This window comes from Globicephala melas, chromosome 12, assembly GCF_963455315.2.
Source record: "Globicephala melas chromosome 12, mGloMel1.2, whole genome shotgun sequence".
Taxonomy (NCBI): domain Eukaryota; kingdom Metazoa; phylum Chordata; class Mammalia; order Artiodactyla; family Delphinidae; genus Globicephala; species Globicephala melas.
In genome coordinates this window covers 4,718,370-4,740,287 of record NC_083325.1, presented here as the reverse complement: position 1 = coordinate 4,740,287, position 21,918 = coordinate 4,718,370, and the positions used below count along the sequence as shown (strand labels likewise).

At 43.9% G+C, this 21,918-nt stretch overlaps 1 protein-coding gene across 8 annotated transcripts in view; it reads left to right on the top strand.

Annotated features, from left to right (window-relative positions):
* Positions 1–21,918, top strand: part of TMEM182 (transmembrane protein 182) — a 395,595-nt gene that overhangs the window by 208,713 nt on the left and 164,964 nt on the right. For all 8 annotated transcript variants that reach the window (XR_009566205.1, XR_009566203.1, XR_009566204.1 and 5 more), the window contains one exon: positions 19,611–19,735. The gene's annotated coding sequence lies outside the window, so the exon portion shown is untranslated. The remainder of the gene's footprint in view (positions 1–19,610; positions 19,736–21,918) is intronic.

Below are 21,918 nucleotides of genomic sequence, written 5' to 3'. Positions count from 1 at the left end.
TGCGGCCTCTCCTGTTGCAGAGCACAAACTCCAGATGCGCAGGCTCAGTAGTGTGGCTCACGGGCCCAGTTGCTCCGCGGCATGTGGGACCTTCCCAGACCAGGGCTCAAACCTGTGTCCCCTGCATTGGCAGGCAGACTCTCAACCACTGTGCCACCACGGAAGCCCAATGTGTTGAATTTCTAAAGCCCATTGGATTTTTAACACCATGGGCAAGTCTGATAACCTGTTACATTTATAAATTGCTTTACTTTTTAAAATTTCTTTGCATACACTTTCTTTTTTACTTAGCAATATGTATATCCTGCGAGGTTTGTTTTCCTGTTATTTCCATTTTGGAGGTGAGGAAAGTTGGAAGGGGTTGTCCAGGGCACAGCTGGTAAGAGTGATGTTTAGCTCAGAGGTGGATCTTCTGGTGCTGAGTGTGTTTTCTACCCACCAAACCTCACTCATTCTCTACTAACACCTTAGGTATCTCATTATTGCTTGGAACTGTGTCAGTCATTCCCTGGACATGGGGGAAATTTCTAGGACAAAACATCATATTGAAAAACACAAGAGATGAGCCTGAAATTCATGAGCTAGGACAGTGCCTCATAACTTGTGAAGCAGTTTGTCTCCCTTCTTGCTTTATATGCTTTAAAAGAGTTCTCAGGAAACATTTATTTATGATTATTCAACTAATGTTGACCTGCCAACCAAGAGGTAAAAGGTACCCACTGCAAGATCACATTTACAAGGATTATATTGAGAAAATGTGAGAAGAAACACAGTGTTTGAATTTACTCTCAGCCTAAAATACATTGAATGTGTCAAGTCCGAATTTAAAGACACATAGGGTATAGCACTACAAAATGCAAGCCACTCGACATGACGTCTAATGAACTTTAGAGATTTTGGAAGCATTTAAAGGGACATAAGGGCCACTGGGTTCTACTTTTTTTTTTTTTTTTTTGTGGTACGCGGGCCTCTCACTGTTGTGGCCTCTCCCATTGTGGAGCACAGGCTCCGGACGCGCAGGCTCAGCGGCCATGGCTCACGGGCGCACCCGCTCCGCGGCATGCGGGATCCTCCCGGACCGGGGCACGAACCCGTGTCCCCTGCATCGGCAGGCGGACTCTCAACCACTGCGCCACCAGGGAAGCCCATGGGTTCTACTTTTATTAAAGCATTCGGTAGTTTGTGTCTCCATTTCTCTATTTTTCTTCCTGTGCAATGCAGTGTGAGTTATTGCATTTCCCATGGGAAAAAAGTCACCATATTAATCATTTTCTTATGAAGTCCAAGAATGGTAATCAAAGAAATACTCCAAAGAAAGGAAAAGTTGGATTATTTTTGTCAGACAGCCAATGAGAATTGACAAATAGTGTGATACTGGATGAAGACTTTCATTGAAAAAACTATTAATTTTCATAGCTCCGCTAAGTTCTGTTAGCTGGAAAAATTCAGATTTGGGGAAAGAAATAGTACAGTTTAATATAAACAAGTATTCAGTGTATAAAATCCTTTCCCAAAATGATACACAAATTGAGTACTATTAAACCAATATAGTTGCAGAATATGTAGGGGAAATCTGTGAACTGGTTGAAAGCAGCACCTGAAATGGAAGATGCTAAGATTAATAGACCCGGTTTCTACAGAGCATTCTTTTTTTTTTTAAATATTTATTTTGTTTACACCGGGTCCTAGTTGTGGCACACAGGGTCTTTAGTTGCGGCATTCAGACTCTTAGCTGCGGCATGCATGTGGGATCTAGTTCCCCGACCAGGGATCAAACCCAGGCCCCCTGCATTGGGAGCATGGAGTCTCACCCATTGGACCACCAGGGAAGTCCCTCTACATAGCATTCTTAGAAGGATCTTGAAATGTTTTCGACGTCTTTGAGTTCACGTCACTGAGTGCTTGAGACTTGGTGGTTAGGTTGTGTCTCTGGCAGGTGCAGTTACCACCCCATGGCACCAAACTGGCACTAGGCCACCACTTTCTGGAATAGCTCAGGGACCTTCTCCACTTGCTCAATTATAAGGCAGCTGTGTGCTGTTAGTCCATAGATTCTTTATCAAGATTTATGAATATGAGTCTGTGTTCTGTGGTGCCCCCCAAGAGCTGACACATACCTGCTGGATCTGCATGGCACACCTGGGGAGGTCATGCCAAGACTTCAACCCAGAGCATCGGTCCTGTGAGGAATTTCCATCCTCACTCTCAGGACAGAGAAGGAAGCCTGAGGCATCCAGCTCTTGCCAGAAGAGGGGATGCGAAGAGAGAAGCAGGAACCTTCTACTTTTCTCCACTTGGGAGGACGTAACGGCACTCCTGTCTCCTCTACAGCCTGACTTTACCACCTCTGTGCCCCAGGCTAGGGGCTCTCAAAGTGTGGTCTCTTGTTAGAAATGTAAATTCTTGGGCCCAGTCAAGACCCATTCAATAGGAAACTCAAGAGCCAGCTGCAGTCTGTGTTCTAACAAGCCCGCCCAGTGATTCTGATGCACGCCCAAGCCTGAGAACCTCTGACCGAGCAATACTGCCTGTGGATAATTCTGTCCACTGCCCCCCATCCCCCATGCTGTTCTGTGCCTCCCTCACCTTGCTCAGAACCCCCTCTCCTGCCTCACCCTTCCTTATTCGCCTAGCTCGCTCTCATGCACCCACCAAAGTCTTAGCTCATAAGCCATCCCTGTAAAACCAGGCAGGGCTGAGGGCCCTTCTCTGTGCTTCAGTGTCACCTGCAGTACTTAGCAGTCGCTATCCTACAAGAATCATCTAGGCATGTGGCCTGTCTTCCCACTGACTCCAAGGTAGTGACCAGGCTTCATTCAGACAGGCCTGGGTCTGAATCCCCGTATCGCTATCCACTCGCTCTGAGATCCTAAGTCAGCTGTTTGTAGTCGCCATGCCATTTTCTTGTCCCTTACCCCCCAGGAAGGCACAGGTGCCAAGATTTCTGAGCCCAGTAGAAGTTTGTTCAACTGAACTCAAATGCAGCAAGCCAAACAGAAAAGCTTTTTGACTAGTAGACATGGAACGTAAGAATAAAATGGAACCCTGAGCTCCCAAGTAGCCATGTGACCATGGGGGTGGGCAGAAGAGTGGAGAATGCGCTCACCGCCACGTGCTGAGCCTCAGTAGGGCAGAGGCGGCCTATGGTTTGGGGGAAAGAGCACCGAATGGAGACTGTGAGACCAGCGCTCATGCTACCTCTCCAGCATTACTGCTGCATTTTCATAGCTATACAGGGGAGGATGGAGAATCCTGCGCTCAAGGACCCTACAGGGTTGAGATCTGAGTGCACAAGTCCTGTAGAAACAGGGATGATTGACATATGTAAAAATATAACAGCCAGAGATAACTGAGTATCACGTATGTGCCAGACACTTTACGTATGTTACATCATTTAATTCTCAGGACTCTCAGGGTTGGGGCTGTTCCTCTCCCCGACTCTAGCAGAGACGATGAGGGTTTTCAAAGGGTACCTGAAGGTCCTGTACCTGGTAAAGGGCAACAGCAGGCTCTGAACCCGGAGCTGTTCCCACCAAAGTGGAGCTTTTAAGGAGGATGCTTTGCTGCTGCCCCGCACGTGGGAGGTATGGTGGTACTGGTTTCTGTGTGTGCCAGGAGAGCGCGAGGGCTGACACACAGTGCGGGGTAAGATGATCGTGGACGCCAGGACCTTCAGTCAGTTGCCTGGTGATCCAGGGAGGGCAGCAGGGCCTAGTCCGCCGAGGAGCTCAGGCCTGCACACCTGTACGTGGGTGGTGAACCAGGCCTGTCCCAGCGTCGGGAGAGCCACCAACCAGCCAGGTGCACGTTGCACATTCCTCCAGCACGAGCAACGAGGACTCCTAATACTACGGGCAGGCAGGTCAGTCGAAAAGCACCATGAGAGCACTGCCAAGATGAGATCGAGTGAGGGGAAGGGAAGAAAAATTAACATGGAGCTCCTGTTCTGAAATTGCATCTTAGACCAAGAATCGCGCTGCTCTGGTAGCTGAGGCACTTGCAGGTTCAATGATTTGCCCAAGGTCCTACAGAAGGCAGTGGCAAGAGGAAGTTCAACTCAGAATCCTGAAAGTCCTACTTTAAACGCAGCCCACGGTGGCTCAATTTCCCGGGCAATTCTTACAGTGAATTCAGCTGCTCACGTGCCTGGGAAGGCTCGTCCTCACTTCCTGTACACCCCTGAGCTCAGCATAGGGGAGGCTGCCTATTAGGTGTAGGTATCTTTGAACCACCATGGTTAAAGGTTTTCTCCAAACTCCATATGATTAGATGATCAGATCTTTAAGAGATGTTGTTTTCCCATCTCTCAGGATTTGCTCTTACTTGGGCCATATGTTAAGGAAGTGACAGTTTAAAAAGAGACACCCCCCCCCCCCCGCGTGTTTCCTCATCCCCACTTGGCTAGTAAAGAACAGTGGAATCACTTATCAGGGCCTCTTCAGGAGCTGAGCTGATTAGAAAGGTAATAGGGTTCGTGCACGTGCGCAGGAATTGTGTCCTGTCCTCTGGAAACTGGAAAGCGCTGTGAGTGGTCCTGCTGGGAGATCACAGCGCCCAGCAGGCAGCAGGCAGGTCCTCTCTAGGGATGGCAGGCTTTTGATAAAATGATGACTTAAACTGTCCTGATTTCCTGGGTCCAAAAGTCTATGCCATTGCAAAATATCCTGGATGGGTTTCAAAAGGAAAGTGACACTTTAGTCAGATGGCTCTTTCAAGCGCTGGTGTCTTTGCTGCTTGGGCCAGCTGCTGACCTTCCGTAAATTATGATTACAGCGACACTCTGACTGACCCAAAGCCCTCAGTCTTGGCTCTGGGCACATGTATAAATCTAACAAATGTCTGTGCAGGGTTCATCGGCCTTTCCTGTTACTCACAGAGAATAGCGTCTCTAAGTGGCTTCATTTTACATTATCCTTAATGTTTTGTCAAAGAAGCAAGGGAGTCAAACAGCCTATGTGAATGCGGGACCTGTGAGCTCTCTGTGGTCCAGCTTCTATTTCTGAATCGACAGGGTCATTGAACGGTTAGGTGGACTTGATCTTTGAATATAATTGTGTGGGTTTTTTTTTGTTTTTGTATCTGTAATAAGCGTATAATCGCAGAAAGTGTGTTACAATTATTTCAGTAGATTTACATCAGAACACGTTTCTGGCATGTCTAGCCTGCTTAGCATTCAGAGTGATATGGACTATAAAATTATTTAAATCTAATGATTAGTTGTTTCAAAAAGTCAGTGTTATTTGACCGATAGTGTCTCCTGAAACCAGTAACAGTACCAGATGGAGCAAATGGGTTTCTCTGCCCTCCCCCCAGCCCCTGCTGTTTACTGCTAAGTTTTGCTTTAGGTTTGTGAAGATTTTCTAAATAGATTTCAAACTCTGTTGCTTCTTTCCCACTACGGACATGAATTTCAAATCTGTCATCGTCGTCATCATTATTGACAGTGGCCATATTTATTAATGGACTCTTTTCAATTCTGTAAACCCTTCTAAAAAAATAAAAAACCTGCCTTGAAAATCTTTATCACCTAAAGCATGCACATATATCTAGGATGTATAGGCTAACAAATATTATAGAAACACGTTACAAGTGAAATTAACATGGAAACGTTGCCTCTGTCTGAAGAAGAGAAGAGAAAAAACATTTAAAAGTGCGTATGGAGGCCTAAAGATCCTCTCCCAGCAAGAGAGTCAATACTGCTCAGACTCTTCCACAACCGTTTTATTGCTGTGTTTTTAAACACTGGAGAAGAACCGCCTTGCTGCATAATGATGGGTGCGGAATTCAACCTCCAGGAAAGTCAAGCTCTTCCTGGGAGGGTTGGATCAGGCTCCCTCGCTCCCTCTTTTCGTTTGCATTATTCAGTGGAAAAATACAAAGTGGCATAATGATGGGAATAAGTTATCTTTTATCAAATCTGACTTTAAAATTCGGGTTATGTAAAACGCAGAAATGCATAGGAAATTCAATCAGAACCCCCAGTCACATTATGTACTCTCTGTTCTTGGGCGACAGAATACTCCATGGAGCCCGCTCCTGGGAGCCAGTCCCAGATTCACCCTCCTTGGCTGGAACACCTTTTGCGGGCAACTTCCACCAGGGGAAGCTCTGAGCACATAAGTGCTTTGCAGGCAAACTGCGAGATGCAGGCAAGACAGGGCAAAGAAGATGCGGGATGCTACCAAAGGTCCTGCAATTGCTTTCACAGAGATTAATGAGGCTGGATTTCTTTAGGATTGTTACACCAGGATTTAACTACTCGTGGAGACAGCAGAGCCTAGTAAATATGTAAACAACGTTTCGAACTAAAACCTTCTAGAACCTAACTTCTTTAAGAGAGAAAACCCACTTGCTTTTTGAGAGCTCCAGTCTTTCCACGAGCTGAAATCCCCGTTTTGCTTCTCCATCCCTCCTCTGGAGGTTATTCCCATTCATTTTCTAATTCACCTTGGTTTTAAGCACACACACACACATGCACCCACAATCCCATAAATGATAAATTCGATGTCTGTAGAAAGACAGTCACCTAATTGCACAGTGAAGCAGAAGAAAACCTTGCAAATGGTATACAGTTTTCAAAGTGTTCCAAGCCTTAGGCAAAAGCCTTTCAACTGTGTCTAAAACTGAATGATAAAATATGTTGTACAAATTATCTGTGAACAGGAAACATGTGGTAGTGTCAGGGGACTGAAATTTAACACTTGTAAAGAAATGGGAACTGCCAGTCATTCAGATCTTTCTCTTTATGTCTTTTCTTTCTTTTTTTTTTTTTTAGTTGCAAGTTTCATCTTTTTTTTCCTACCATCCGTTGATGTTCAAGTTTATAATAAGACACTTATCAGATCGTGCCAGGCCAACTGCAGCTTTATTTAAAAAACAACAGCAAAAAAGAAACACGTGAGGATGAAGGTTTGGTTCCCCACCCCCACCCCACCCGCCGCCGCCTTGGTAGGACTCTTGACAATCTCTCTGCTCTGTGGTTTGGAGCCCTGGTGGTTTGTGTGTGGAGTTTTGAAAAGAACTGAAACTCTTCTGAAATAGGAAAGATGCAAAGCACAGGTAATCACAAGTTGAATAAACGTGTCTGTCTCCTTCCTCTTCACAAACCTAAAGGGGCCACTCCATCATTGCTAAACAAGAGGCAGAAAGGCTTCCACGGGGGAGTGATTTTTCTGTTTCCTCACTCTCCACTTTGCTCTTGGAATGACCTGGTGAAATCTGTCTCTTCCAAAGAAGCACCCATTCCTCTTCACCGAAGCCAGTCACAGTCTCCGGCCGGTGATCCTTACTGATGGAACTGTGATTAACCCCTGCGATTTTTCACCCCGTCTCTTCAGCTTTGATGAGCTCACAGCCACTATTTATATATTTCAAGCCTTATGCAGCTATCTGCGGCAAGTCGGAGTGTTAGTAAATTTCATATTTACAGAAAAAGGAAAAGAGGGGGAAGTCTGTTCTGTTACATTTGTTTCCCATCATGAAGTCACTCAGCTTTCATCTCATTGCTCAGTTGCACTCTTATTTTAGCTTGTCTTTTAGCACATAACTCCTTGATGACATTAAAAGTAGCAGACAATATTCTGCTGGTGCACAGACCTGCCTCCTTAGGACTGGGGCTGATCTCAACGGAATACCTTGGGACAGTCACCAAAAATGAAGCAAGAGCAGATAGTTTAGTTTGCAACCCGAGCTCAATCAGCAGAGAAAATAGTGAGTTGAAAGAGGGAAAACTCATGGATATCCATAGAAAAGTGCGGGCTGTCCCGTCCGGATAGTACCCTCCATTCCTGGAGCTGGTTGTTACCTTGACCTACACCCAGAATGAAAATTGTCTTTCTCCTCCCTTCTTTCCTTCCCTCTATTTCTTCTTTTTATCTCCCCTCTTCCCTCCATTTCTTTGAATTGTACAAATGATTGAATGTTTCCTTCATGCCAATCACAGCGAGGAGCTGTGGTTTTGAGGAAGAATAAGGTATGGTCTTCTCAGGAGTTCACGGCATGGTAGGAGGCTGGAGAAAGTTCAGAGAAGGAAGCACAGCACCAAACTTCCTCTCTGATGTGTCAGAGGGTGTGTCTTGCGCTCACCAAGACAGAGTTGTCACATTTCAGTGTTCGTGCAGTATTGCTTTGGAATGCCAATCCTTCCATCCAATTTCCCTGAATTCCAGCATGATGCTCGGAGCCCATCTGGTTCTCCTTTCTTCCCTCTGTCTTAGACAATCATTCCTGTCTTATGCTTTATTTTTTTAAAATCTTCTTTCTGCCATGTTCTTTTTTTCCCTTCTTACTTAGCTAAACCCTTCCACTTCTTGTGAGTTCAAATCACATATGAAACCTCTGCTAACACGAGTTGTTTCTCATTCAGATTATTTACACATTTCAGTGTACGTTATGCCTGTTTTTATCACTTATCTTGTGTCATTCTCTTGTCACTCCAAGCAAGACTGCAAGCAAGAATTGTATCATATAGTACACTTTTTTTTACTGTATAGTTGATTTACAATATTGTGTTAGTTTCAGGTGTACAGCAAAGTGATTCAATTTTATATATATGTGTGTGTGTATATATATATATATATAAATAAATAAATACTTTTTCAGATTATTTTCCATTATAGGTTATTGCAAGATATTGAATATAGTTCCCTGTGCTATACAGTAAATCCTTATTGCTCATTGTTTTATGTATAATAGTCTGTGTCTGTTAATCCCGTACTCCTAAGTTAACCCCCCTCCCTTTCCCCTTTGGTAACTGTAAGTTAGTTATCTATGTCTCTGAGTCTCTTTCTGTTTTGTATATAGATTCATTTGTATTATTTTTAATTCCATTTATAAGTGGTATCATATAATATTTGTCTTTCTCTGTCTGACTTACTTCACTCAATATGAAAAGCCCTCGGTCCATCCATGTTTGCTGCAAATGGCAATTTCCATTCTTTTTTTTTTAATTTTAATTTGTTAATTATTGTTTTTTTAACATCTTTATTGAAGTATAATTGCTTTACAATGGTGTGTTAGTTTCTGCTTTATAACAAAGTGAATCAGCTATACATATACATATGTCCCCTTATCTCTTTCCTCTTGCGTCTCCCTCCCTCCACCCTCCCTATCCCACCCCTCTAGGTGGTCACAGAGCAATGAGCTGATCTCCCTGTGCTATGCAGCTGCTTCCCACTAGCTGTCTATTTTACATTTGGTAATGTATATATGTCCATGCCACTCTCTCACTTCATCCCAGCTTACCCTTCCCCCTCCCCGTATCCTCAAGTCCATTCTCTAGTAGGTCTGTGTCTTTATTCCCATCTTGCTCCTAGGTTCTTCATGACCATTTTTGTTAGATTCCATATATATGTGTTAGCATACGGTATTTATTTTCCTCTTTCTGACTTACTTCACTCTGTATGACTGTCTCTAGGTCCATCCACCTCACTACAAATAACTCAATTTCGTTTCTTTTTATGGCTGAGTAATATTCCATTGTATATATGTGCCACATCTTCTTTATCCATTCATCTGTCAAAGGACACTTCCATGTCCTGGCTATTGTAAATAGTGCTGCAATGAACATTTTGGTACATGACTTTTTTTGAATTATGGTTTTCTCAGGGTATATGCCCAGTAGTGGGATTGCTGGGTCGTATGGTAGTTCTATTTTTAGTTTTTTAAGGAACGTCCATACTGTTCTCCATAGTACTCTATCAATTTACATTCCCACCAACAGTGCAAGAGGGTTCCCTTTTCTCCACACCCTCTCCAGCCTTTATTGTTTGTTGATTTTTTGATGATGGCCATTCTGACCGGTGTGAGGTGATATCTCATTGTAGTTTTGATTTGCATTTCTCTAATCATTAATGATGTTGAGCATTCTTTCATGTGTTTGTTGGCAATCTGTATATCTTCTTTGGGGAAATGTCTATTTAGGTCTTCTGCCCATTTTTGGATTGGGTTGTTTGTTGTTTTGATATTGAGCTGCATGAGCTGCTTGTAAATTTTGGAGATTAATCCTTTGTCAGTTGCTTCATTAGCAAATATTTTCTCCCATTCTGATGGTTGTCTTTTGGTCTTGTTTATGGTTTCCTTTGCTGTGCAAAAACTTTGAAGTTTCATTATGTCCCATTTGTTTATTTTTGGTTTTATTTCCATTTCTCTAGGAGGTGGGTCAAAAGGATCTTGCTGTGATTTATGTCATAGAATGTTCTGCCTATGTTTTCCTCTAAGAGTTTCATAGTGTCTGGCCTTACATTTAGGTCTCTAATCCATTTTGAGCTTATTTTTGTGTATGGTGTTGGAGAGTATTCTAATTTCATTCTTTTACATGTAGCTGTCCAGTGTTCCCAGCACTACTTATTGAAGAGGCTGTCTTTTCTCCACTGCATATTCTTGCCTCCTTTATCAAAGATAAGGTGACCATATGTATGTGGGTTTATCTCTGGGCTTTCTATCCTGTTCCATTGATCTATATTTCTGTTTTTGTGCCAGTACCATACTGTCTTGATTACTGTAGCTTTGTAGTGTAGTCTGAAGTCCGGGAGCCTGATTCCTCCAGCTCCGTTTTTCTTTCTCAAGATTGCTTTGGCTATTCGGGGTCTTTTTTGTTTCCTTACAAATTGTGAAATTTTTTTCCTATTCTTTTTTATGGCTGAGTGATATTCCATTGTATATATGTACCACTTCTTATTAAATCAGTTGTCTGTTGATGGATACTTGGGTTGTTTCCATGTTTTGGCTATTGTAAATAGTGTTGCTATGAACACTGGGGTGCATGTTCACATAACACACTTTGTAAACACTTGATAGGATTAATGATAATACCAAGCATTGGTTGAGCACTTACTGTCAGCCAAGCCATGTGCTAAGATCTCTCCACATATCATGTCATTGTATACTTACAACAATCTTGGATGTAGTGTTACTGTTCTCCATGTTTTTCTTGTGAGGAAACTGAAGAAGGGGTTTTTTAAGTTAACTTGTCAAAGAGGCAACGTCTACCTTTTAACCCATGTATCTCGGCTCTGGAGTCCGTATTCTTTAATGCTGAGCACCTCGGAAGTTTTCAGTAAACACCTGCTCAAGGGAATTGAATGGGAGACAATTTGAAAATCTGAGAACCATTGAGAAGACTTTCACAGGAATGCCTTGGGTGAGTGAAAGGGGCTGATGGTGAATGCTTTTTTTTTTTCTTCTCATATGAATAGGTTTGGAGATTTGGATGTATTTAACCTTCATAATCCACAGGCATATTTTCCCATGTGCGGAAGAATCTGGAAAAGGTGGGGTAGACGAGTTAGGCAAGTGGGCTTGGCTGTGGTTCTCTGGCTCAAAAAATAGCAAAGAAATAGAATGAAATAGCCCATTTTTGTTGCAGTGTATCTTCAAATTTATTTTATGATTTCTGTTACTTCATAAATTCTGTTAACGTTTTGCTTTGCTGTTTCCCTCTGATGTCCCTCTATCCTTCCTCCTTCTCTCCCCACATACTTCCTCATTGTGGCCACAGGACTGAAAGGAGATTTGTACAGTCCTGGGGGTTGTACCAGAATCAGAAACAGGACACAGCCCCTTTGTCGTAATCCCCTCACACAGAATGATCAGCTGGTGCAAACTTAAAGCACCACCATTGGTTTCACAGTCAGGTAGAGAGGATGCTGTTACCCAAGAGCATGGGACTTCAGGGCCTTGGTAAATAGGGCGGGACATTATACAGTCTTGCACATACTTTCCTGCAGTTGCAGAGTGATTTCTGTGGGGGAAATTAAAAATTAAAACGATACCCTTTGCGAGCTGCTAATCTCAGAGAAGAGATTGGTATTGGCACTTTGCCCAGTGGTCATTCGTCTGCTACTTATGTGAAATTTCCATCCAGTCTGCATTTTCGTCTCAGAACCAGCTGTTGAGATCTGGAAGAGCAGGGCTACAGATGTGGCACGATTAATTCCTAAAGTATAGAACATGATCACATTGCAAACAACTATCCTGAAAGTCCCAGGTCCTCGCAGGAGACAATAACACATAAAACCGTGTGGTGTATACACTGTGGAAGGGGTAGGGAGCCTGTCTCTTGCTGACTTGAAGTCCCCGTCCTCTCCTCTCCAGCCCTGGCCACTGCTGTTTGTGATCCATGCATCTCCCACTCCCCTCTCAACCTCTTGCATTTTGCCATTTTCAGTAGGGTTTGCTTCTATTCTATTTCCGCATTCTCGCCCTGAACCTTTTATTATCTGTACTCACTTCCCTCTCAGGCCCTTCCTTTCTTCCCCCAGGCTCTATTTTCTCAGAGGGACCTTCGGTCCTGTCTGTTCTATATTGATCCCAGTCTGCCAGACTTCTCCTGAGGCAGGAGATAGATGGGCCCCAGGCTGAGCAGCTGGGGTTTGTCCCCTGTGGATGGATACTCCAAGATGAAGAGGAGAAGCTGAGCCCCGCCCAGATTAGAGACCACATATGTCTCCTTCTTGAGGTCAAGGAGACCTTCCCGACTACACATGCGCAGAAGAGCTCCTCGGAGGTCAAAAGGGAGGGTGCGCCACCTCATAGTAGGTGATGCCAACCTGCCCATAGGCCTCTTTGCTAGAATCCATCTCGGCTAAGTGATGTGCAGGTGCACATGGGAGGACCCTGAGATAAACCAAATACGGACTCAGAACCAGGCAAAGCAAGATGACCGGCCAAAGGAAACTGGAAGAAATGCCCCATGTAAGGGATTTGACAACCATGAGGGCACGACTCTCTCTCTGAGCCCGCCCCTGTGAGTCTATTCACATGTATGCATTCTCCTCCTAATAAACACTTTACTTGCACAGTCTCTTTGTGGGAATTCATTTCTACAAAGCCAACGGGCCAGGGCTGACTTCGATATCTGGCTGAGGAACCGAAATCCTGCTTCAAGCCACTGCAGGCCGAGGCCACCTGAGATTACTCCTTTAAGCTTTTCTACTTCTCCGTCCAGCTTGGTCCCCATGACCTACTTCACCTGCATCTCCCTAGGCTCTTAATGTCCCTGCTGTTCCCCCTCCCAACAGAATGCAGCAGCCCCCAACCCCCAAGACCAAGTCACTCTTGGGCTGATGAACAACCCTGAACAAAAACATCACTTGCAGCTCACATGTCCCTGGCCGCTTTCTTTCCCATTGCAAGCCTTCTGTTTCCTCTTAGACGTTTTCCCACCATCTCCCCTCCCATTCTCAGCAACATTGACCTTGTACCTGTCCCCCTTGACCTCTCCCTCCCTCCTGTATCCCTCCTCCTTCCTTCCTCCCCACCGTCCCTCCTTTCTCTCTATACGTCTTTTTTCTCCAAACAGAATTTTTTTTCTATACTCTTGCAAGTCTAATTGCATCTCTTCTCCAGAGCCTGCCTTTTGTGTATGTGTGTGTGTCTTTTTTCACACCTTTCTCCATCGATTAGCTCCTCTCTTTTGAAGGTTTTTAAATTTCCTCTTTTCTGCTATCTAATTTCCACCAATATACAAACATGCTCAAGAGTCTCCCCTTATTAGAATAGTGTTCATCTTGTATCTTTTGTAGCCATTATTACCTTGTCCCTGCCCTCCACGTGGTGGCCAGACCTCCTGAGTAGCCTACAGTAGCAGCCACCTCCAGCTCGTTGCTTTAATCCACTGAAATCTGCCTTGTGTCCCTTTGTTCCTCCGGGACTGCCCTTTCTAACACTGATAATAATTCCTGATGCAGAAGCCAGAGGACACTCTTCAGTCCTCACACTTACCTGATATCTTAGCAGCATTTGGCATTTGTTCTCTTCTTGAATGTCACTGCTCTTTTTGCTTCCACGGTTTTCCTCTTTTTCCTTTGCAACCCCTTCTCATTTCCTTTATTGGCTACAATTCCTCATGCCACCGCTAAACACAGGGGGTCACAAATATTCCCCTTAAACTTCTTTTCACCCAGCACACGCTTGGGAGGCTTTTTTACCTACTGGCCACCTCTAAACACCGTGGTCTTCCGTGTCTGCTTTTCCAGGCCAGATTGCTCTTCTAATAGGAAGACCATGACTTTGCCTGCTTATTTTCTATATCTTCACCAGCGTAAGCAAGGCTACCTCAAACACGATGTATCAAAACGTAATTTTTTTTCTTCCCCCACAAACAGAGAATCCCTCTTCTATCCCTTCCTTGCTGGGTGGTCCTGCCACGCACCCAGTTGTCTGATCAGGACACAGAGGAGACACCCTAGATTCCAACTTCTCCTAGGTTTTCTTGAATGCATCTTCTCCACCGCTTCTGCCGTTGCCTTCATTTAAATGATGGCTTCTCCCCTAGTGGGAATGAGGAAATGCCCTGCCTCTGGACACACCAATGCCAGCCATGCATTTGCCATGTCCTCCTTCCCCTTTGCCCATCTGTCCGTAGCCACCCTCCTCCTCTTTCCCCCCGTTGCACCGCTGCTCAAGCATTACCTTCTTGTCCTGACTTCCTCAAGTTGGCATCCCCCGCTGTGTTTCTGTGATATTTCTCCCTCTTCCAGTGGAGCATTTTGACCATCTTATATAATAAACACTGATTTACTTCCTCCAAGACTAGACTTTGAGCTCTAGGCAAGACTTTTGTGTTTTGTTGTTCTTTATGATTTATCCAGTATTCTCAGCACCTAGTACAGAGCCAGATACATGTTCTTTGAATGAAAACAAGAAAGAATAGCTTAACATTTCCAAAGAGATTAACCCTTCCCTCATCTCTATCTGCCACCATGGTGTTCCACTGATTTAAACAGTGAGTCATCGTATATATAGTGAAAAGGACGCTGATTGACCTTGAGGAGAGCTAGGCTAGCCCTAGTCATTAGGTGTGTGAACTTGGGCAAGAAATAGCCTCTCTAGCTTTCTGGTTTTCTATCTTTGAATTAGAGAATAGAATTAGATGATTTGAAAAGATCCTTCCAACCCTAAATACTGTAAGCTAGAATGCTGTCTTCTAAAACTCTAAACAATGTGGCTCTTAACCTTGGATCCTTGGTTGAGGTCCCAGGATGCCTGCTATGGTTTCTAGGAACCAAGCGAAATCGGATTCAAATTTTTGTTGTTGTTGTTACCTGCTGCAGAAGAGATTATTGATATTAATAGAATATACAAAGTTTTATTTGGTCACATGACCACTTAGATGAGTACACTTCCCAGTCTTTCTTGCAACTGGCTGTGACAAAGTGACTGGGTTCTGTGTGACCAAAGGACTAAGAGAGTGTGAGCAAAAGTGATAGGGGCAGCTTCTTTGTCGCCCCGTGGCTGTTCTCTACTCTTTCCTTAGGATGGAACATAGATATGTTGATGTTGAATGAGTTCTGGCCAAGAAGGGCTTTATCCCAGAGTTGACAGATCATTAAATCAGAAGGAACCTGGGGCCCTGAATGATGTATGTGTCTGAAGCTGTACCCCTGTCATCCCAGACTTTTCTGTAAGAGAAATTTAAACCTTCTATCTAGTTTATGTCACTGTTATTTTTAGTATTTAATAAAACATTTAGTCAATATACTGCCTGGTACCTTTGTACATGCCCATTTCTGGAAAGGGGGCTCATAAATTTCACTAAATTTGCCAAGGAGTCTATGACTCCATATGGTGGTGAATTAGAGATGGCCACAGATTCTTTGACAGACCTCCCATTGAGAAGTGGGTTGATGTCCCTTTTCCTTGAATCTGAGCAGACGCTGTAACTGCTTTGATGAACTGAATAGCGCCTAAGTAAAGTGGTCCCAGTCTAAGGCCTACAGAGGATGGCAGCTTCCTCTTCCTGTCCCTGGGAAGAGTGACTTTTGGAACCTCACCACCATGATGTTGGGGAGTCCAGATGGCCCATGGAGAGGTCTGTGTAGAGAAGCTCCAAGACCCCTTCTTTACCTCCTTTAAAGCTCACACCAGTACTGTGAAGAATATATTGTCATCCCGCATTAGAGGTGAGAAGAATGAAGAGCAGGTAGTTTGAGTAACTTGCCTAAGGCTACTATTAGGAAGTGGTAGATATCAACTTTGAAACTTGGAGTCTAACTCTAAAGCCTGTGGTCTTTATCACTGACGTATAAGACACTGACATATATTAGAAGAAACTGTGAACACTCAGCTAGGTTTGTTATTTAACAGTCTCTTTGCTATTGGGCCTTTTACGTGTATCTATGGTAAGCTAGTCTTCATATATTTCATTTCTATTGAATGGACACCCATTGGGGCCCACATTAAAATTTTAAAATATTTTACGGCGATCTAGCTAGCTGCTCGTCCTACCCAGGAAAGCACTGAGAAATACAACTGTGCAATTTTGTTAGTAATTCCCAAGTCCTGATCATTTTTCCCCTTTCTTTTCCTAAGTATATGTACTTAAAAGTATCTTGGCATTTAAATCGTTTTCTGCAACACGCACCTCATATTCTGTATTTCTGAGAGGTGTGTGTGCCTGACATTCACATCCCTAAGTTTCCACCACCTTTCTGCACAAGAGTCCAACTGTTCAGGCTCTGCTCATGTGCCTCCTTAAGATTCTGTTGGAACATGCCCAATTCATGCCTGAACATGACCCCTTTGTGTAGATTCACGCACGTTTGTACGCACAGCCAAGCTGCCAGTCCAGATCGACAGCCTCACACCAAAGCCTCCATTTCTCAGCAGGAGTCCAGCAAACCAGATGTCAAGTGCATATTTCCTGAGTATTTTATGGGCTCCACAGAGAGGCTCTCACAGTATGGTTCAGGCCTCAGTTTAGTGCAACTTGTCAAAATGAATTGTTTCATTTCTGTACCACAAATGCCAGGCTGAGACAAAAATTAAAAAAAAAAAATTCTGCGTAAGAGTTTAGGCTTTCGTGTCCTTAATGAAAATCCCATGGACTTGTAGTTGCAGTTAAGGTCTGGGGCCGGGGGGTCCACTTCTCCCCCAGCGGAGGGTAGGCAGTGTCCTCCAGCTCAGCTTATGCAGCTCAAGGGAGATGAGAACTTGCTCTGTGAGGTCCACGACATCCCAGGAGGTGGCTGAGCAGACTTGTGACTTCAGGGCAGAGTTTCAAGGAGGGGTTCTTCCTCCTTCACCTAGAGAAACTCAAGCACCAGCAACAGCTCATTAAACAAATTCCCAAAGTCCCATTTGCTCTCTGGGGTTTGCCAACCCGGACCGCAAATGGTGGTTCACTTCTTTCCTAAATGCAGAGTGGAATTCTTCTCCTCAGTCCCTTGGAGGATTGAGGAGAAGTTCATCTTTAATGAAAAAATGCCTTTATTATATAATGGTTAAGACCCTGGTCTCGGTATCAGACACAGTGGGGTAAGAACGCCGGTTCTAACCCTCCTTAGTGAAGAGTCTTTGGATGCCTAGGATGGAGACAGATGCTGTGCATTCAGTTGTACTGTACTTAACTGAGAGGCCGTGTGTGCTGTGCTCAGCCCTGGGCTTGCACAGAGTCAGCACTCCATAAATACAATCTATTGTGCATTTTGAATAATACTATTGATATTGCAATAATAAAAAAATAATGAAGATAATCATTGGTTCTGATTGTTCATGGCTTCTTCAACCATGTTACAAGACAGAGATCTTCTGACAATGTAGAATTTGGCCACAAATTCTCTTTTTTGAATTAGTGGTGCTATATTGAGGGTCCCCAGGTCCCTCTCAGCTGAGTTACATGTAAATGCAGTATTTTCCACAATCACTGACTTTTGTCATTGTCTCTGATTTTCTCAGTCATCCATCAGTCAGCCAAGGCCAGCCTTCCCCACCCTGCTCAGCGGTTGGCACTCAGTGGCACCCCATCTAACCTGTTGTTTTCAGCTAAGCTCGGGCAAGTACACTATTTCAGTAGGTGCAGAGCCAGCGCCCACTGGCGCGGTACGGACCAAGCGTGGCTGCAGTAGGTTGGGCGTCTGTGCTTAGATTATTCTAGGTGTCCACAGACCACTGTCTTCCTTTAACCCCAGTGGGTCACCACCTTGGCTTTTCCTGTTTTAGCCCTCGAGAAGCTTGCTGTTATTATAGTCTTGTCTCAAACCCCAGATTGTGTTTATCTGGGGTTAAATTACCTGCCAGTCTCCATCTAGGACACAATTCCTACCATACTATGGACTGGAGTCCTAGAACTATGTAAAATTTTAAATGTCTACTTGACCTCAGGTATTATCTACTGCCTTCCCTACATATCCACGCTATCCTGTCTTTGGAGATTTTCGGCAAATTCCTTATCAAATCCAATCTGTTTCTTAAGCCTTCCCTAATGGTTGCCATACTCATTGATCTTTTGCTTCTCAGTATTTCACTCTATTACAGATTATGTTTTCCTTTGTGTGTTACTTGTTTCATTTGAAGGTAGAAGACATCTCCGAGCTTTCTTTGAATCTTCCACTTGTCAGCCCTATGTACAATATCTGTTAATGGAGAGACTGATGAAATTACAGAATAAAGAAAGAACTTTCTATAGTTCCATAAATAAGTCTTGGATATTGTCAAAAAGTCAGTATTTTAGAGACTATGTATATATATATATATATATACACACACACACATTAATATATATACATTTATACATATATATATATTAGCTGAAGGAATGCTGACATCAGAGTCCTAAGACTTGGTTAGATCTTAGGTCTTCTACCTACTCACCTGTTATAGAAATATAAACCTTCTGACTCTGTTTGCTCATATTTTAAATAGAGATAATATATCTACCTAGTATTTTTTCTTGAAGATTAAAGTCAATAATGTATGTGAAAATGCTTTGAAAAGCACAATGTTATTATTGCTGGGACTCCTATATTTTATAGGAAATAGTGTCAAGATGAATTTCTGGTTTACCTTTATTATGATTCTATTACCAATATCATTATATCATGACCAGGTAATATTTAGTTTTGATCAAATGGCTTTGCTTCCGACATTTGTGTACCTGAGTCAAGAATATACCTGGCTGTTGATCACTGGGTCTGTCCATTCAGAAGATGATCATGGCTGTCTCACTTATATGGCCAGATTCAGATCTCACATAGGAAGAGAAGATAACATGGAAATGTCTGACCTCAAGCACTAGGATGGGAAAAGGAAAAATTCTTAAGAAAAAAAAAAAGACGAGTACAATCCATTGGTTCTACTCAGATCAGACCTTCGCCTCTTCAGTGCCTGAGCTCAGCCTCACCCCCTTCTCCCCATGGGTGGGCTGTGGGAAGCACAGGACAACACTGGTGATCTACAGGCCCCTCGATGGTGCTGTAAATATAAGGAAAGAGGCTGGATTTGACTTTGATTTTTCCCTTGAATCACTTACTTCTTAAAAGCCAATTACTTCTGGTGAATATTTATTTGTCTTTCCGGTTCTGCAAATTATTTATTTAAATAGTTCTTAAGAAACAGCTGTTTGGGATTCTGTTTAGGAGGATGCTTTGAACATCTAAGGTACACAATTCCTTTATTAGTCAGTGGCTGCACATCCCAAATCAGATCCCTTTCCATGGAGTCCTGCAGGCTCTCTGCGCAGGCAGCTCTCGGAAGAGACGATGAGCTGCTCTCTTGGCAGCTGTGGCAGGGTTAGAAGCACCCTGTGCCACTAACTGGCTTCTTTTAAACACTTTGGTCAAAGCCTTTAGTTAACATCGCTGCTCAGGTAAGAATGTTCTTACACTCCGCAGACTTCGTGAAGAGGAGGAATTATGCTGGTGAACAGAGCTGGTGGGATTTACCTATCGACATAGACAATGAGCTGTTCGAAGACACGAGGATGTGGGATGTATCCTGTCGCAGCGTCTGGTAGAAGGTACGCAGTCCATGTTTGCTAAAGTAATGATGGCCTGGATAGAGTCCAGCCCTGCGCGTGGTATTTAAATCCTGTCTGTGGCGTTCTTGCCAGCGTGTTCTAGAACACTTCCACTGACGGGGAGCTCCGCAACTCTGGATATTGCAAACAGGGCTGAGCTGACTCAAAATCAATGTGCTGGTGTATCTTCCCATTCTGCCTCTTGCCTCCAGGACTGTAAGCACCTTTGCCCACCTTCTTCAACCAACGTGGTCTGAAAACCCTCTCTCAATACCTCCCCTGCCCCGGTCAAAGTTTGCTCGAAAGAAAGGTTTTGACAAATCCTTCATTCTAAGGTATAAATAAGCAATACTAGCTGAGAATATTACAGTCTCTTGGACTCATTTGCATCTGATCAGAGCGTGGATCTTTAAATTAAAAAAAGATTGAATCTCTATCTAAGAGTAAAGTTTCAGGCTCCCATCAGTGGCTGGAAGAGAATTCCTGCATTTCCCCCTTGCCAGCTGCAAGGCCTTCCAAGACCCTGAAATCTTACCGTGTGGGCAGCTGTTTCATATCCCTGTGCAGAATCTAAGAGGAGGCATAAGCAAGCATCTTAGAGTGTTAAGACCTCAAGGTTAGCAAGTTCCCCCTTATTTCTTCCCGGGAATTTTGCATTATCCTGTTTTACCAATGATAAAATATTCGCCAATTTCAGCACAGTGATGTAATTTATGATTTTCCTAGTAAGTTCTTTTCTGTGATTTGGGAAATATAAGAGGTTTTTGGACTGTTCCATTGCTAAAATATTCCATCTGATTTTTGATGCTTTCATTCTCCTGAGAAAACAGAAACATTTTGCATTAAGGGAACTATTTTGTGAACACTCTAATCAATTCTAAAGAAAGCCCCTCAGTGTGAGGGGGCAGCCAGGACATTTAACTGCAAGCAGGTCTCAGAGCCAGCCCCAGACCCAGGCATGGCAATTAGCAGAAGCACCGAGCCTATGCCTGGGGAATTAAGGTTTGTAAACCAGGTCTGCAGGCTCCCCAGTCCTCCTGGGACCTGCTGCAGCCCGGGAAGGGTTTGAATTGATTTCTGTCCCTGCTCAGAGATCTGTGGAATATGCCCACATTAGCAAGAGAATGCTAGCATTACAGGAAGGACGTGCCTCTCACTCTCCTCACCGGATTGGTCCTGGTAGGCGTTCATTTCCCTTTGGGACGCAGTGGAGCCCTTTGTAAATGGAGGTCTTACATGAGACCGGAGGGGCCTGCTGTTGTTTCCATGGGGGAGATGCTGAACGGATGTACTCTGGTTCCTGCTAGTTGCTCCCACTCATGGATACAAATACACAGACAGCAAAGTAGCAGTGGGAACAGCACAATGAAAGCACAGAGTTGGCAGCTTGGGTATAGAGAACAGAGATTGTTCCAAAGGAGAAAAGACAGGCTGCCGATGATAGGGGCACTGATGTAGATGCAATAATAGCAAGAACAGAGTCGCAGGTATGAAGAGAAGACGTGGACGATCGCGATGCGTCTGAGTAGCGCATACGCAGCCCCAGAGCCCTTTCCTACACGCCAGTGTGAATATTTCAAGGGGCGGGAGGCAGGGCACACTTTTCTCTCCCTCGCATAGTGAGTGTCGAGGATCATTAGGACTCCGAGTAGAAAAATGGAAATAATTTGACAAAATTCCCAGAGGCACCACATGATATAAAGCATGACATTTTTCACATATGTTTAGGCTTGTTGCAAAATGGGCAACGCTTCTAAGAAAGAGAGCTTTAAAAATGTAGATACGGAGTCAACTTTTAGTTATCTGAGCTCATGCAGTTGTGGAGGATAAGCAAGGAAATGAACATTTTTTTAAGGCAGATAATCAAAAGCATGTATGTGTGGTTCTAGAGAGCAACGCGTGGGTGTGTGTGCAGATTTGGCGTTCTGCGCGTTGCTTGATGTTATCGTGTATTTGTCTTCTATGAATACACGTTAGGGCGACTGGAGGAGCACAATAGGAGACCTGATTTCTAGTTTCTGGACTGCTGCTCCCTGGCTGTGTAACCCCGGAAGAGTCAGATAACCTCTCTGGCTGTCACCGGGAAAAAGAAGGCATTAGTCTTGCTATGCCCTTGAGGTACATCCCAGCTACAACGCGGGATGATTTGATTGGTTGGAGTGTCTGACATTCCAAGCATACCC